The 11,722-nt window shown below is 57.8% G+C and overlaps 1 protein-coding gene across 4 annotated transcripts in view; it reads left to right on the top strand.

The window, feature by feature from the left end:
- Positions 1–2,012: 2,012 nt before the first annotated feature.
- FOXP4 (forkhead box P4) overlaps positions 2,013–11,722 on the top strand; it is a 54,118-nt gene continuing 44,408 nt past the window's right edge. For 3 of the 4 annotated variants that reach the window (XM_080663829.1, XM_080663827.1, XM_080663826.1), the window contains exon 1: positions 2,013–2,467. The gene's annotated coding sequence lies outside the window, so the exon portion shown is untranslated. The remainder of the gene's footprint in view (positions 2,468–11,722) is intronic. The other variant, XM_080663828.1, reaches the window with a different exon arrangement.

Here is an 11,722-nt window from a genome sequence, read left to right as displayed (position 1 = left end):
CCTCCTTCATCTCCCCCTGCAGAAACCCACCTCAAGCCTCTGCAGGAAGGATGGGGAGGGGGTCATGGTCCAGCTGGGCTCACACAAGGACCTGCCAACTCCAGGCCTGCCCTTCCCCCACTGCCCCCCAGTCCACACAAGCTGACTCCCATGGGAGCTGGCTCTCCATAGAAGATAAATCAGATCACATGACCAAGGACTTCCTTTCCCCCAAACTGTACTCCTAGGTAACCCCCAAACAGGCTGTACTGCTTTAAAGATCTCCAGGAGCTCTTTCCTGTCCTCACTGAAGTAACTCTGGATGGAATCCTGCCTCATCACTTACCAGCTGTATAAGCCCGGGAACGTGACTTCATCTTCTGTGCCTCAGTTTCTGCCTTTGTAAATGGAGAGAATAGTCCTACCACCTCGTAGGGTTATTGTGAGAATGAAATGAGTCCTATGCCTGGGATATGCTATGACTCCAAAGTAAGATGTGTTATTTTGTTCTTATTGCGACTGCTATTGCTGTATCGGAAAGGACACTTTCCAATAACAGTATCCAAATAAATGGCACTTAGAGTCCTCCCCCCAACAATTTCACAGCGAGATACCTGAAAGGTTCCAGCAGGACCCTAGTGGGCTTGTGACATTCACCCAAGAGGGCAAATACACAGGATCTGTGCCTGGACAGATCTCACTAACATGACAACTACTATTTGCACTCACAGAAAAGAAATGGAGTAAGTAATATAGAACAACCCACGAGGGAGGGAGCCTCCTCTCTGAAGACCCTTTTCTTCCAAGTCCCACTGGAAGGCCTTCTAGAACAAGAAATCTTCTTCCCAGGCCACAGCACTGACACACTCTGAGCGCCAATCCCTGAAGCACCCCCAGCTCACAGTCCCCAGAAGCAACAAGTGTCTGCCCATCCTCACCTGCCTCAGGTGATCTGGGCCAGGAGAGCCTTCAGGAGCCACTGCCTTCTGGCCTCCACCCACAGCAGGGTCCTCCCTTGGTCCTGGGCACTCCTCCATCATCCCTCACCTCTCTCCACCCCAACACACAGGGCCAGGTGGGAAATGTTTGGGCGGTGGAGTGTGGGAGGGAGGACTTAAGACTGGCACGGGTCTCTGAGTGGGGCATCTGTTACCAGCGCAGTCCCCCCCCCCCCCATCTTAGGCCTTTCCTCACCCGGACTTCCCCCTCCCAACCCAAACACACACTACTGCCACCACCTCAATCCCCTCAGTTCTCCAGGGCAAAACATTGAGTTTTGTTTACAGTCTAATATCTCCGAAGAATTGAGTCTACTTTGCATTTCTCTAGGCCGCGTGGATCCGGCGTGGGGCCCCTTCTTCACCGGTTCGCAGAGCACTGTAAGGGAAATTCCCCTTCCGAAGAGGGAGGCAGCGATCGTCCAGGGTGGCCGTGCACAAAGCCCAGAAGAAGCCTCCCCACACTGCCGCCCCGGCTCAAAAACCCACCCCGACCCCCACACAGTGGGGAACAGGAGCGAGGCGAGGAGGGGCACAGACCGGACACCGGCTCCGGCCCCGACCACTCCCGCGTCGAGCGCAACCCTCCGGGAACCAGTGAACCGTGTGGGAGCAGGGCTTGCCGTACCTCCAGACTCCAGAGAAGGGCTGGGGTTTGCAAAGCACGTCATAGAATTAAAGAGGCCAGGTGAATTCCTGGGGTCTCTCCATCTCCCCCCGCTTTTCAGGTCCACAGTCCCACGTCTTTTCCCGGTGTCCCCACTTTTCTTCCCCTAAAGTTTGGTCCACGTGGTCTTCTCTCGCTCCCGGCCGGCAGCCTGGCCTGGAGAAAGTTGCTGCACCTGCTTTAGGCGAATTATGGTAGCGCTAGAAGTTGGTCTCCCCTCCCTCCCTCCGCCGCCTGCTTGCTCGCTCCCTCCCTCCGCCCAGGCTCTCGGCGCGCTCCCTCCTTCCCCCTCCGCCCGCCTCCCCGCCTCCGCCCGCCCCGCCTGCGCACCGCCCGCTCGCAGCCACTCGCAGCCGGGCTCAGTCGCAGCCCCTCGGAGTCCGGAGCCGGTCGCCCCTGCAGACCGGACAGTGCGCCCGGCGACCGGGACGGAGCCCCCATCCAGCGAGGAGGGCGCGGCGCAGGCGGCGGCGGCGCGGCGGGGAGGAGCCCGGGCCGGAACCAGGGCTGGGCCGGGGGCGGGGACGCTGGGGTCCCGGAGCCGCGGAGCCGGAGCAGCGAACCAGCGTCGCTGGAGGACCGGGAAGGAGGAGCGCCGCCGGAGCCAGCCGAGCTGCCCGCAAAGTGCGATGCCCCGGCGGGGCTAGGGCGCGTGGCGGCAGGCGCGGCGCGGAGGGAGGACGCTCCGGAGCTGCGCGGCGCTGCGCGGCGCGGAGGGGCAGCCCCAGCGGGCGGCGGCGGGCCCGGGCTGCGACCCGAGCGAGCCCCATGCCCCGCGCGGGCTGACGGGCCGGAGCCCGAACGGAGCGGCCGGGCCGGACAGGTAGGTGGCGGGCCGAGCCCGGAGACGAGGAGTGGGGGCTGGGCCGGCGACCAGACCAACTCCCGAGCTCGCGCACTCTCTCGCCCGCTCCCTGGCTCACTTTGTGTTTGCAAACTGCCCGCCGGAGCCGCGCCGGGAGGAGCCGGGCCCAGGCCGGCACACTTTGTTCCAGCCAGGGCCGGCTGCTGCGCCCTGACCCCGCGCGGCCGCGACACCCGCCCGGGGCCGGGCCCTCGCGGCCCCAAGCTGCTTGGGGAACAGGTGGGGGCTCCGGCGCGGCGGCGGCGGCGGGGGGGGGGGGCAGCCGGAGTCGGCCGGAGGGGGGGGGGGGCTGGAAAGGCTACCGAGGCCCGCCCTTCCCCAAGAATCCGGGCTCCGCCCCCTCCCGGCCTGACCGCTGGGAACGGGGTGTAAGGGGGCGCGACACCCCCGCCCGCCCGGAGTCAGACAAAGAATACTTCCCGGCCCCGACTTTCCTGAGCTGGGGAGGGAAGTGGGGAAGTGAGTTCCCCCAACCTCATTCTGGCCAGGACTCCCCACGACTGGCCGAGGCAGATGGGGGGCTGCGGTCCCACCTCCGCGTCTCCTCGGGTCTGGAGGGGGACTCGTGTTGCCGGGGTCGCACCTGGGAGGTTCCGGGGCCAGTCCGTCTCTCCCCATCCCTCCGTCAGCTCAGAGGTAGAGCGGAAAACTTCTGGGGACTTGAGTGCGCTTGGAGCGGGTCCTGTGATTTTGTGCGCTCGTGTGGAGCGTGGGACTGACCTGGCCCTATACCTTCATTCACCCCATTCTAGGAAAACTCTTGCCTGTGCGTGTGTGTGTGGGGGGGGCAGGGTTCGGAGGCCACCCGGAAATTGCCCCATGCCAGCGGGACCCTCCCTCAGACTGCGGACTAGTGTCTCCTTTGGACGGCCCCCCCGGTCACCCCCGCTCCAGCCTTGCACCCCCCCATCAACGTCAAACAAACTTAACCCCCCCGGCAGAGCCTGTGACGCTGGGGCGCCCTGAGCGACATGGGGTCCCGGCCTCCCCGGCAAGGGACCGTGTGATTTCGTGGGACGCGGATTCTGAGGCCGCGGCCGCAAGGGCGGAAGATTCCTTTCCTCCAACTGGGGCGACCTCGTGAACACACCGGCACCCGCTCGGACTCTCTAGGTTGGAAGAAGTGGATGTGGGATCGCGGAAAACCCGAGCTCATAGAGCACCTGGCTCGTCCCTCTGCACCGGGTCCCTCTGCTCCCCATCCTTCTTCCAACCCCGCTTGGCCGACTTCCGCCCTCGCTGGGCGCCTAGGGTTTAAGGCGGCTGGAGATCGCCGTGTGCCTGGCACCCCAGCTCCGGGCCTCCCTGCAGGTTGACCTCGGAGCCTGGAGCTGGCGTTGGGGTGTGTGTGGAGGAGTAAGCCCGAGTCTGAAGCTGCCCTCCCCACGGTTCCCATAAAAGCCCAGGAGCGCTTTGGCCAATGCGGGTTTTTACTTGCACTTCAGCATCTTCATACCACCTTTCAAAGCCCCACCTGGGTCGCCCACAGTGAGCTGTGTGGGGTCTGGGATTGAGGGCCATGGCAGTGAAGCTGGAGGGGCAAGTAAGGTTGGAGCCTGAGGTTGGGCCCGCTGCCCGCCTCTCGCACACAGAAAGAGGCACGGGTGCTCTCTATGGCCTGTAGCCTCGGGAAGGTCTAACCAACCCCGCAGAACTCGGTAATGGAGACCACCACACTGAGAATTTAAACCCAGAAACGCACTTTCTTTGGAGACTGGGGACTGAACCCTGTGGATGTTGGGCATTTCAAGCCCCTGACATTCCTCTGGAGCCATCCAGTGGGTTAGGGGCCCCAAAAGGCAGAATGCTAGGCTATGCTGGCCCATTTGGGAAGGATAGTCACTTGCCTCAGACAACCCCTGCCCAACTCCTTCCCTGGGAAGGGGAAGTCTGCAGGTTGCTTGTTTTTTGTTTGTTTGTTTTAAACTTGAGAAACTTTGTCTCGGCGGCCTGGGTTCTGGGACTCTTTGTCACCTGGCGGGCTGGAGGGAGAGCTGAGAACTGCTGTAAGCACCTGGGCACCAGTAGATCTAAGCCTTCCAAAACCAGGCCTGTGCCTTGGGGGTAAGGGGACCCCCCATCTGGTGTGACTCCCGCTCTTACCAGTGGGGCAAGGTGGCATGGCGAGGAAGTGGCACTGTGGGTGCCCCCCCCCCCCCCCCCCCACACACACACTCAGGACCCCACCAAGGTCTGACTCACTCCTTCTGGACCCTTCAATCACTACCTTACTCTGGCCCCAGCCTTGGCACTGAGTTGTGGGAGACCATGGGAACCTTCTGGCACTGAGTGCTGGGCCCCTGGGTGGGGTTTTCTGTCCTCCCGGTCCTGGGCAGGTTTCCCAGGAGTTATAGAGTTGGGGAACCCCTGAGCCCTGGGGAGAGAAAGGCCTGACAGCAATGCTGGGGAATGCCAGGGCAGGGCAGGTTGGGCCCAGCTTGCAAAAGGACCTGCCCCTGTTTTTTTCTGTGTAGGTGCCTTTCTTATACCTAGACACCCCCACCCACCCCCTTTCCTTTGCCTCTGGCCAGAAACTTCCTTTCTGGCTGCTGGCAGGTAGGTCCCTTCTTGCCAGGAATGTGCATATCCTGCTGGGCCCCTACTCCAAACACACCTCTTCCTTAGGGGGGAGGAAAGCAGGGGGACTTGGGGGGCTTCCTTTGATCCAGTAATTCCCCAAATGTTTGCTGAGCCCCTACTCTGTCTGGGCAGGTACCAGGCTGGGCACTGGAGTGCCCAAGCAGTGAAGGCTGGGGTTTGCTCTCTGGACCTCACATTGCAGGGTAGGAGAGACAGATAAGATATCACACAGGGAGAGGGGCGTGGGAGCAGGGTGTCTTGTTTTAGAAGAGAGGTGAGAGGTGCAAGGGGAGGGAAGGTCATCTCCCCAAGGCTTCCCTGCTCTGCCTCACCTGGAGCTGGACTTGCCTTACCTGCATCCTAACCCATCGCTGCCCCCACTGCCTTGGTGGCTTTTCTGTCTCTCTAGCTGAAATGCAAGCCCCTCCACTCTGTCCCCAAGCAGGCACAATGTCTACTTTTCTAATAGCCCAAACTGCAAAATAGGCATTTCTCCCATCCAAAGAGCTCGGCAGTTTCCTGTCATGATCTTACAACTCTCCCGGCTTCCCAGACCAAGGCAGGGCAGGTACCATCTGTGACAGGATTCCAGGGCTCCTTTGGCTGGGATGCTTTCCTCCCACTGGGTTCTAGAACTCACTCAGGAACCCAGGGCAAGGAACTCGGCCTCCCAGGGCAGATCATGGGTCTGAGTGAGAAAGGCTTTGGAACTTGCCGGTAGTGATGAGACTCTGGGGGACTTAATTAAGCTCTTGGAGCCTCAGTTTTCTTACGTCTAAAGTAGGTCAGTAATACCCATTTAGAGCCCTTTTGGGAGTTGAATGGGAGAGCAGATGTAAAGCACCTAGCACAGTGCCTGGCACATGGTAGCACTGACCAAGGGGTGGCTTTTTTTATTAGAGTCCCAGCACTGCCAAGCCACACGATGGACCGAATACTGGAAATGCTCGAGTGCCATCCTCCATTTTATGGAGTGGGAAGAAGTAGCCCCGAGAGAAGAAGCAACTTGACCCAGAGAAGAAGCAACTTGACCGAGGGTGCACAGCTAGTTAGCGTTAGGGCAGGGACTAAAATTTGGCGCCTCTAACTCCCAGTGTAAGAGTGGGGCTTGAGCCTCTGCTGTTGGGGGGAGGCCAGGGGTGGGGGCGGAGAAGGGTATGGGAGGTCCTGCTAATTTCCCCCTCCCTCCTTCACAAGCTCAGGTGTGGGCCACCCCTCTGCCCTTGACCTTGGAATGTGCCGTTTTCTCCTTTCCCTGGCCTCCTAAGATACTAGTGGAGACAAATAGAAATGGGAGGGATAGTTCCCCAGAACACAGAGGAGGAAAAATAGCTGGTAGCATCACCTCTCCAAAAAGAGAGGTTTGAAACTCTAGCTTCATAGCCTCATGGAATACACGTCTGGCATACAGTCTCAGATCAATTCGGTACCTACCCTTGGATGGATCATCTCGAAAAAGCAAAAAGAAACTTCCCTTGAGCCTGAAGTTACTGGCTCTTTCAGCGTTGCCTTCCTGGATTCTCTACAGAAAGGAAAATGCACAGCTTCCCTACTGCCCGCCCCATGCTGGGATCAGAGCAGGAAGCGTCTTTACTCCAAACCTTGTGGCTTGCTATGCGATGGTGATGCAGTGGCTGGCGCTGAGCGGGCCCCACATGGAGCCTGGACTCAGGGCACACCTGAGCTGGAAATCAAGAGCTCTTAGCACAAAAGGTGCACATATGGAAAGGGCCGCAGGGGCAGGACCATGGAGTCAAAGCTTCAGTGCCTCCAGGGAGCCATCCCAGCCTGGGCCTGGCCATGCCCTCCCTCCCCTTGCTCCGTATCTCAGGACTCCCACTGACTGTCTGTGGGGTTTTTGCCTTTGCTGGACTTCCCTCTCTCCAGTGCAGCCTTGCATCTTTCCTTCCCTAGCCCTGGCCATAGCTATTGCCATGTGACCTGTGCCCCCAATCTCAGCAGCTCTGCCCACCTTCCCAGGCCCCTTTGGAGCCTGCCAAGCTGGACCTGAGGGTGAGTGGGACCATTGGTCATGCAGGACAGGGCTGAGTGATATTTCCTCTCCCACTTGGAGTTTCTCATGGCACCTGGGCTATCATGCAAAGGCAGGATGGAGTGGGGAGGGGGGCGAGATGGTGTGTTTTCCTCAGACAGTAACAAAGTGGAGTGTGTAGAATAGTGACCCTCTGACATTTGTTCAAGGTAGGCAGGGTTACCCAGAATTCCCACCAGAGTGCAGGAGGGACAGGTGATGAGACTTGATGGCAAGGTGGCTCAGGGAATGGAGACAAGGACTCCTCTTCATCCCACAAACATTGTGGAGCTTAGTGTGTGCGGTGGCCCTGTGAGGGTGGCTGGCTTGAACTTGGAGAGTTGGAAATGGAATCGAGTGCCCCGGCACGCATCTTTCCGAGACGAGGCAGGCTCTGGTCCTGACACCCCACCCCAGCTGGACAGGATGCCTGTGATGGCCCCTGGAGAGCCCTCCGGAGGGCTGGGCTGCATGAAGGGACACTGGAGGATGGGTGGGCGAGGGGGCTTCTGTTCTTGTTTCCTTAACTGGCAGGTTCCCCAGCCAAGCCCACATTTCCAGGACACCCAGGCCTGGAGAAGTTGGTCCAAAAGAGGGTAGCAGTGTACTTCTTTCAAGGGTTCCTGGGGCAGATGTTTATCTGCACCCTGGAAGGAAAGAGCGCTTTCAGCTGCGGGGGGGGGGGGGGGGGGGGGGGGGAGGGGGGGGGCGTGGATTTGCAGATTTGCAGGACACGGAGGGAGGGGCAAGTGGTGGCTGCTGTGAGCGCTTGGGGAGGAGCATGGAGACCTCCCTAGCTTCCAGAGGCTGATGCCTCTCTAGTTGGGAATCGCTACAGGATGGGAGTCTGAAGGTTGCGGAGGTGTTGAGGGTGCAGTCGTTCCACATGGGAGAATCCCTCCTTTCAGAAGCCTCTGGATTCCCGGACCTGTTTTCTCCAACTGCGCACACTGGCTCTGGGCTGCTAGCGGGCCAGCATTTCCCTGCGCATCAGGGCGATTGGCAGGAGCTCCTAGATTTCTGACACCTGAGCCCCCGGCTGCCATGAGGAGATGTCCTCGCAGACGGACTCCGCCCAGTGCCGGGGTCCAGGGACGCTGGAAGAGGGGCGGCTCGGTCGGCCTGGCCTCTGCCTTGTAGCCACATGGAGCGTTCCCACCCCTGTGCTGCCCTCCTCGCGCTGCTGCGGGGTAACTTCTCGGGTGTGTGGATTTCGGGTCTGGGACTCACCGGTGAGGGGCAGAGCGCTCTGTCCCAACTTCCTCATTCCCTCTGCAACCTTGGGCATGACCGTCTTCTCTCTGAGCCTCGCTTTTCCTAACTGTACAATTGGTGAGGGAGCCGCTGCTCGCCTCTTCCCTGGCCTCCCCTTCCCGCAGCGAAGGTGGGGCTTCTGGCGAGGAGAGACCCGAAGGTCTCAGCGCACTTCCCCTTTGTTTCACCGCGCCCGCCCCGGGCAGGAGCCCTCCGCTCTTTCCCCAGAGGGCTCGGGTGCGTGACCCCAGGCCCACGCAAGTCTCCTCCTTCCCAATTAGGCAGTGCGGCCTGATTAAAGGGGCACTACCCGACCCCTCCCTCCCGATCCCCATCGAAGAGATTTCCCTTCATCAGAATCTCACATCCTCCAGAAATTAATTTGATGCCTCTTGTTATCAATTAATTGAATCTCGTTGGGAGAGAGAGCTCAGCCAGGCGGCTTCGGCTCGGCCCTGGTGTGCCGCTGTTCGCCCTCCCCCCTTGCAACCAGGACAGCCTAGCTTCGCCCCCCTCCCCATTTCTCATTTTCTGCCTTGCTTTTAATTTTACATATTTTCTAATATAAAAACCACTGCTATGGGCCCCTTTTCCCAGTCGGCTTGGATGAAGACCCATGTGCTGGGCACTGCCTTCCTTTCACCCTCTTCTGAGCGTGGGGGGCCCCCTTCTTGTCCCCTGGGCCCTGTTTGATCCTTCCTTAAATCAACAAAGCCTCACCCTTTGGGAATGTGGCCCTGACCCTGACCCTGTGTGCTGCAGGGGGTGCTGGTGAGAAACCTGGAGAGCAGGATTGGGGGAAGCAAGTCTGGGGACAGACTCCAAAAACCCCCCGCTTCACATAATACACCCTAGCCCGGGAAGGGGGCTGGAGGACAGGCTAGGGGCCTGTCAGCCACCAGGATTTTTGTGAAAGTTCTGTCGTTTCCAGAGGAGACATTTAGGAGCTGTTGCCCCTACCAGGGCTGATCCGTTCAATGTGGGGGGGTGGGGAGGTGTGTGGTGCCTCCTAGCTACCTAGCAGCCAGCTCAGGCGTCTGCAGAAACAAGCCCTCAGCATTTCCAAGGCCATTTGGGAACCATGGCCTCCCGCATGGAAGATGGAGGAGGAAGGTTCTAGAAGACATTCCAATCTGGGAAGAGATGGTGGCAGGTACAGAGTAGAACTAGGTGGTTACCAGACCCTGAGTGAGAAACTGTGTTTTGCCAGTTCACATACGTCCTTGTTCCAATAGTGACACTGACTCTCATTTGACAGGTGAAGGAGTCAGGCCCAAAGAGGTGATCTGCCTTGTCCAGGGTCCCCCAGCCAACTAGAACCCGTCCCTCTGGAATGCTGGCCATAAGGGCTGAGGTCACAAATTGACTAAGTTCGCCCCTTGTGCATTTACAACGGTGAATTTCACACAAATATCCCTGCTTGGCTCTCTTTTAAAAACCCAAACACTGCCCTGTCTGGTTTGGCTCAGTGGATAGAGCGTCGGCCTGCGGACTGGGGGGTCCCTGGTTTGATTCCGGTCAGGGGCATGTGCCTTGGTTGTGGGCACATTCCCAGTGGGGGGTGTGCAGGAGGCAGCTGATCGATGGTTCTCTCTCATCCATGTTTCTAGCTCTGTCCCTCTCCCTTCCTCTGTGTAAAAAATCAATAAAATATATATTTTTAAAAAAAACCAACACTGTCAACACCGAGCCTACATTTCTGTGTGGTTAAGGGTAGACTGGGATGAGTGCCCCTACTTCTCCCGAGGCCTCATAGGTGACCAGCCTCGCCCCGTGGGCATTATGGCTAGCAACTCCGCCATGGAGATTTCACCTGTCGAATGTGGGGTCTGTACAAGAGCTCGGAGGAGACCTTAAAGGATGTCCCTGGCCCGATCTGATTCTCACACAGCTTCTTAAGAACTGATGGTGTTATATAGTTTTTCCTGCTTTTTACCATGGAAAGAATTATAGGGCCTTGTGTCTTGAGGGGCCTTTCCAAGCTGAAATCAGCCCACCCCTGCCCAAGTGAACTCCTCTAGTCTGCCTCCAAACTTACGTACTTCTTGTTGGGGGTGAGGGAGACTTTGTTCTAAGGATAGAATCACAGGTTGTGACTGGGGAAGAAGGGGCAGAAGTCACCCTTCCAGAACTCAGCTTGGAACAGGGAGAGAGAGAGATGCGGAAGGATGCTGCCGCTTGCACATTCAGATGTGGATGTGTTTTGCATTCCCCTAAGTTGGTACCCAGGATCCTTGTGAAAGCCACACCTAGATATATCATTTTGGAGACAAAGGGTTGGGCCAGCGCACCTCCTTTGGGCTGAACAGAGCAGCCAGGGCCCCAGGGAGGGCCAGGCCGTGTGATCTGGCCCAGGCTGGCTGGAGCCCCTCCTATGTCCACAGAAGCCCCCTGGTGCCAAGGGCACTATCAGAACCAGGCTCCAGATGGCCACTCAAGCCATGGGTGAGTAACCCCCCGTCCCTTAACCAGCAGGCCCCCCACAAAAGACGTCACTATTTAATTAGCCATCTCTGATTAACCAAACTTGGCATTCGCCTCCTCTTGCCCTCATCTTTCCCAGCTCCGAATCAATGGCTTTGATATGCTAATTAGGGAGTAATTTAATTTCAAAAGGCCGCAATTAACAAGGGTGTTGTGGACATGCTGTAGTTAAGCGGAGTAATCTAATTTGCATTAGTAACAAGCAGGGACTAATTAGAAGCTTAATTAGACACTTAGATGGCTCTTATGTTTACTTTCTTAATGAGATGGAGTGGGATCTTTGGTTCTTTTTTTTTTTTTTCTTATTGTTAATTTTTCCTTTTGGTCATTGTACTGGGAAGGAGTATTGAGGAAGGCCACCTTGCTAGGGCCTGGTAGGAGCATTTTGGGGCTGGGGCCAGTGAAAAGTGAACTGAGTGACGGAGGTGGTGAGGAAAGGTTCAGATTCCAGGGAAATTCCAGAGTGACCACCCTCAGGGCTTTGCCACCTCTGAGGGGTGAGGAGAGCACTGGTTTGGGAGTTGGAAGAGCGCAGGTTTCAGTTTGGCTCAGCCTCTTAGCAGCCAGGTGGCTTTGTCAAGACATCTTCAAAGTGTGGTTCCTTTTTCATCTGTGATGTGAGTTCCAGGTTGTGTGGAGAAGCGAGGAGGGAGGGGACAGGGTATGGGAAAGGACTATCTAGGACTCTGATGGAATAATTATTAGGAATAACATATATTCACAAATTGTGTGCTCAGGCTTCACTTCCTAATGACAGCTCAGAAGTCACCTCCTACAGGAAGCCTTCCCAGAGTATTCCCATTCCCTCTAGGCACCCATAGACCCCCAGTGTCTATTTAACATAATATTTATGAAGTTTGTAT

This window comes from Plecotus auritus (genome assembly GCF_963455305.1).
Source record: "Plecotus auritus genome assembly, chromosome: 4".
Taxonomy (NCBI): Eukaryota; Metazoa; Chordata; class Mammalia; order Chiroptera; family Vespertilionidae; genus Plecotus; species Plecotus auritus.
The sequence above is the reverse complement of the archived record's forward strand: the minus strand, read 5'-3'. Positions and strand labels throughout refer to the sequence as shown.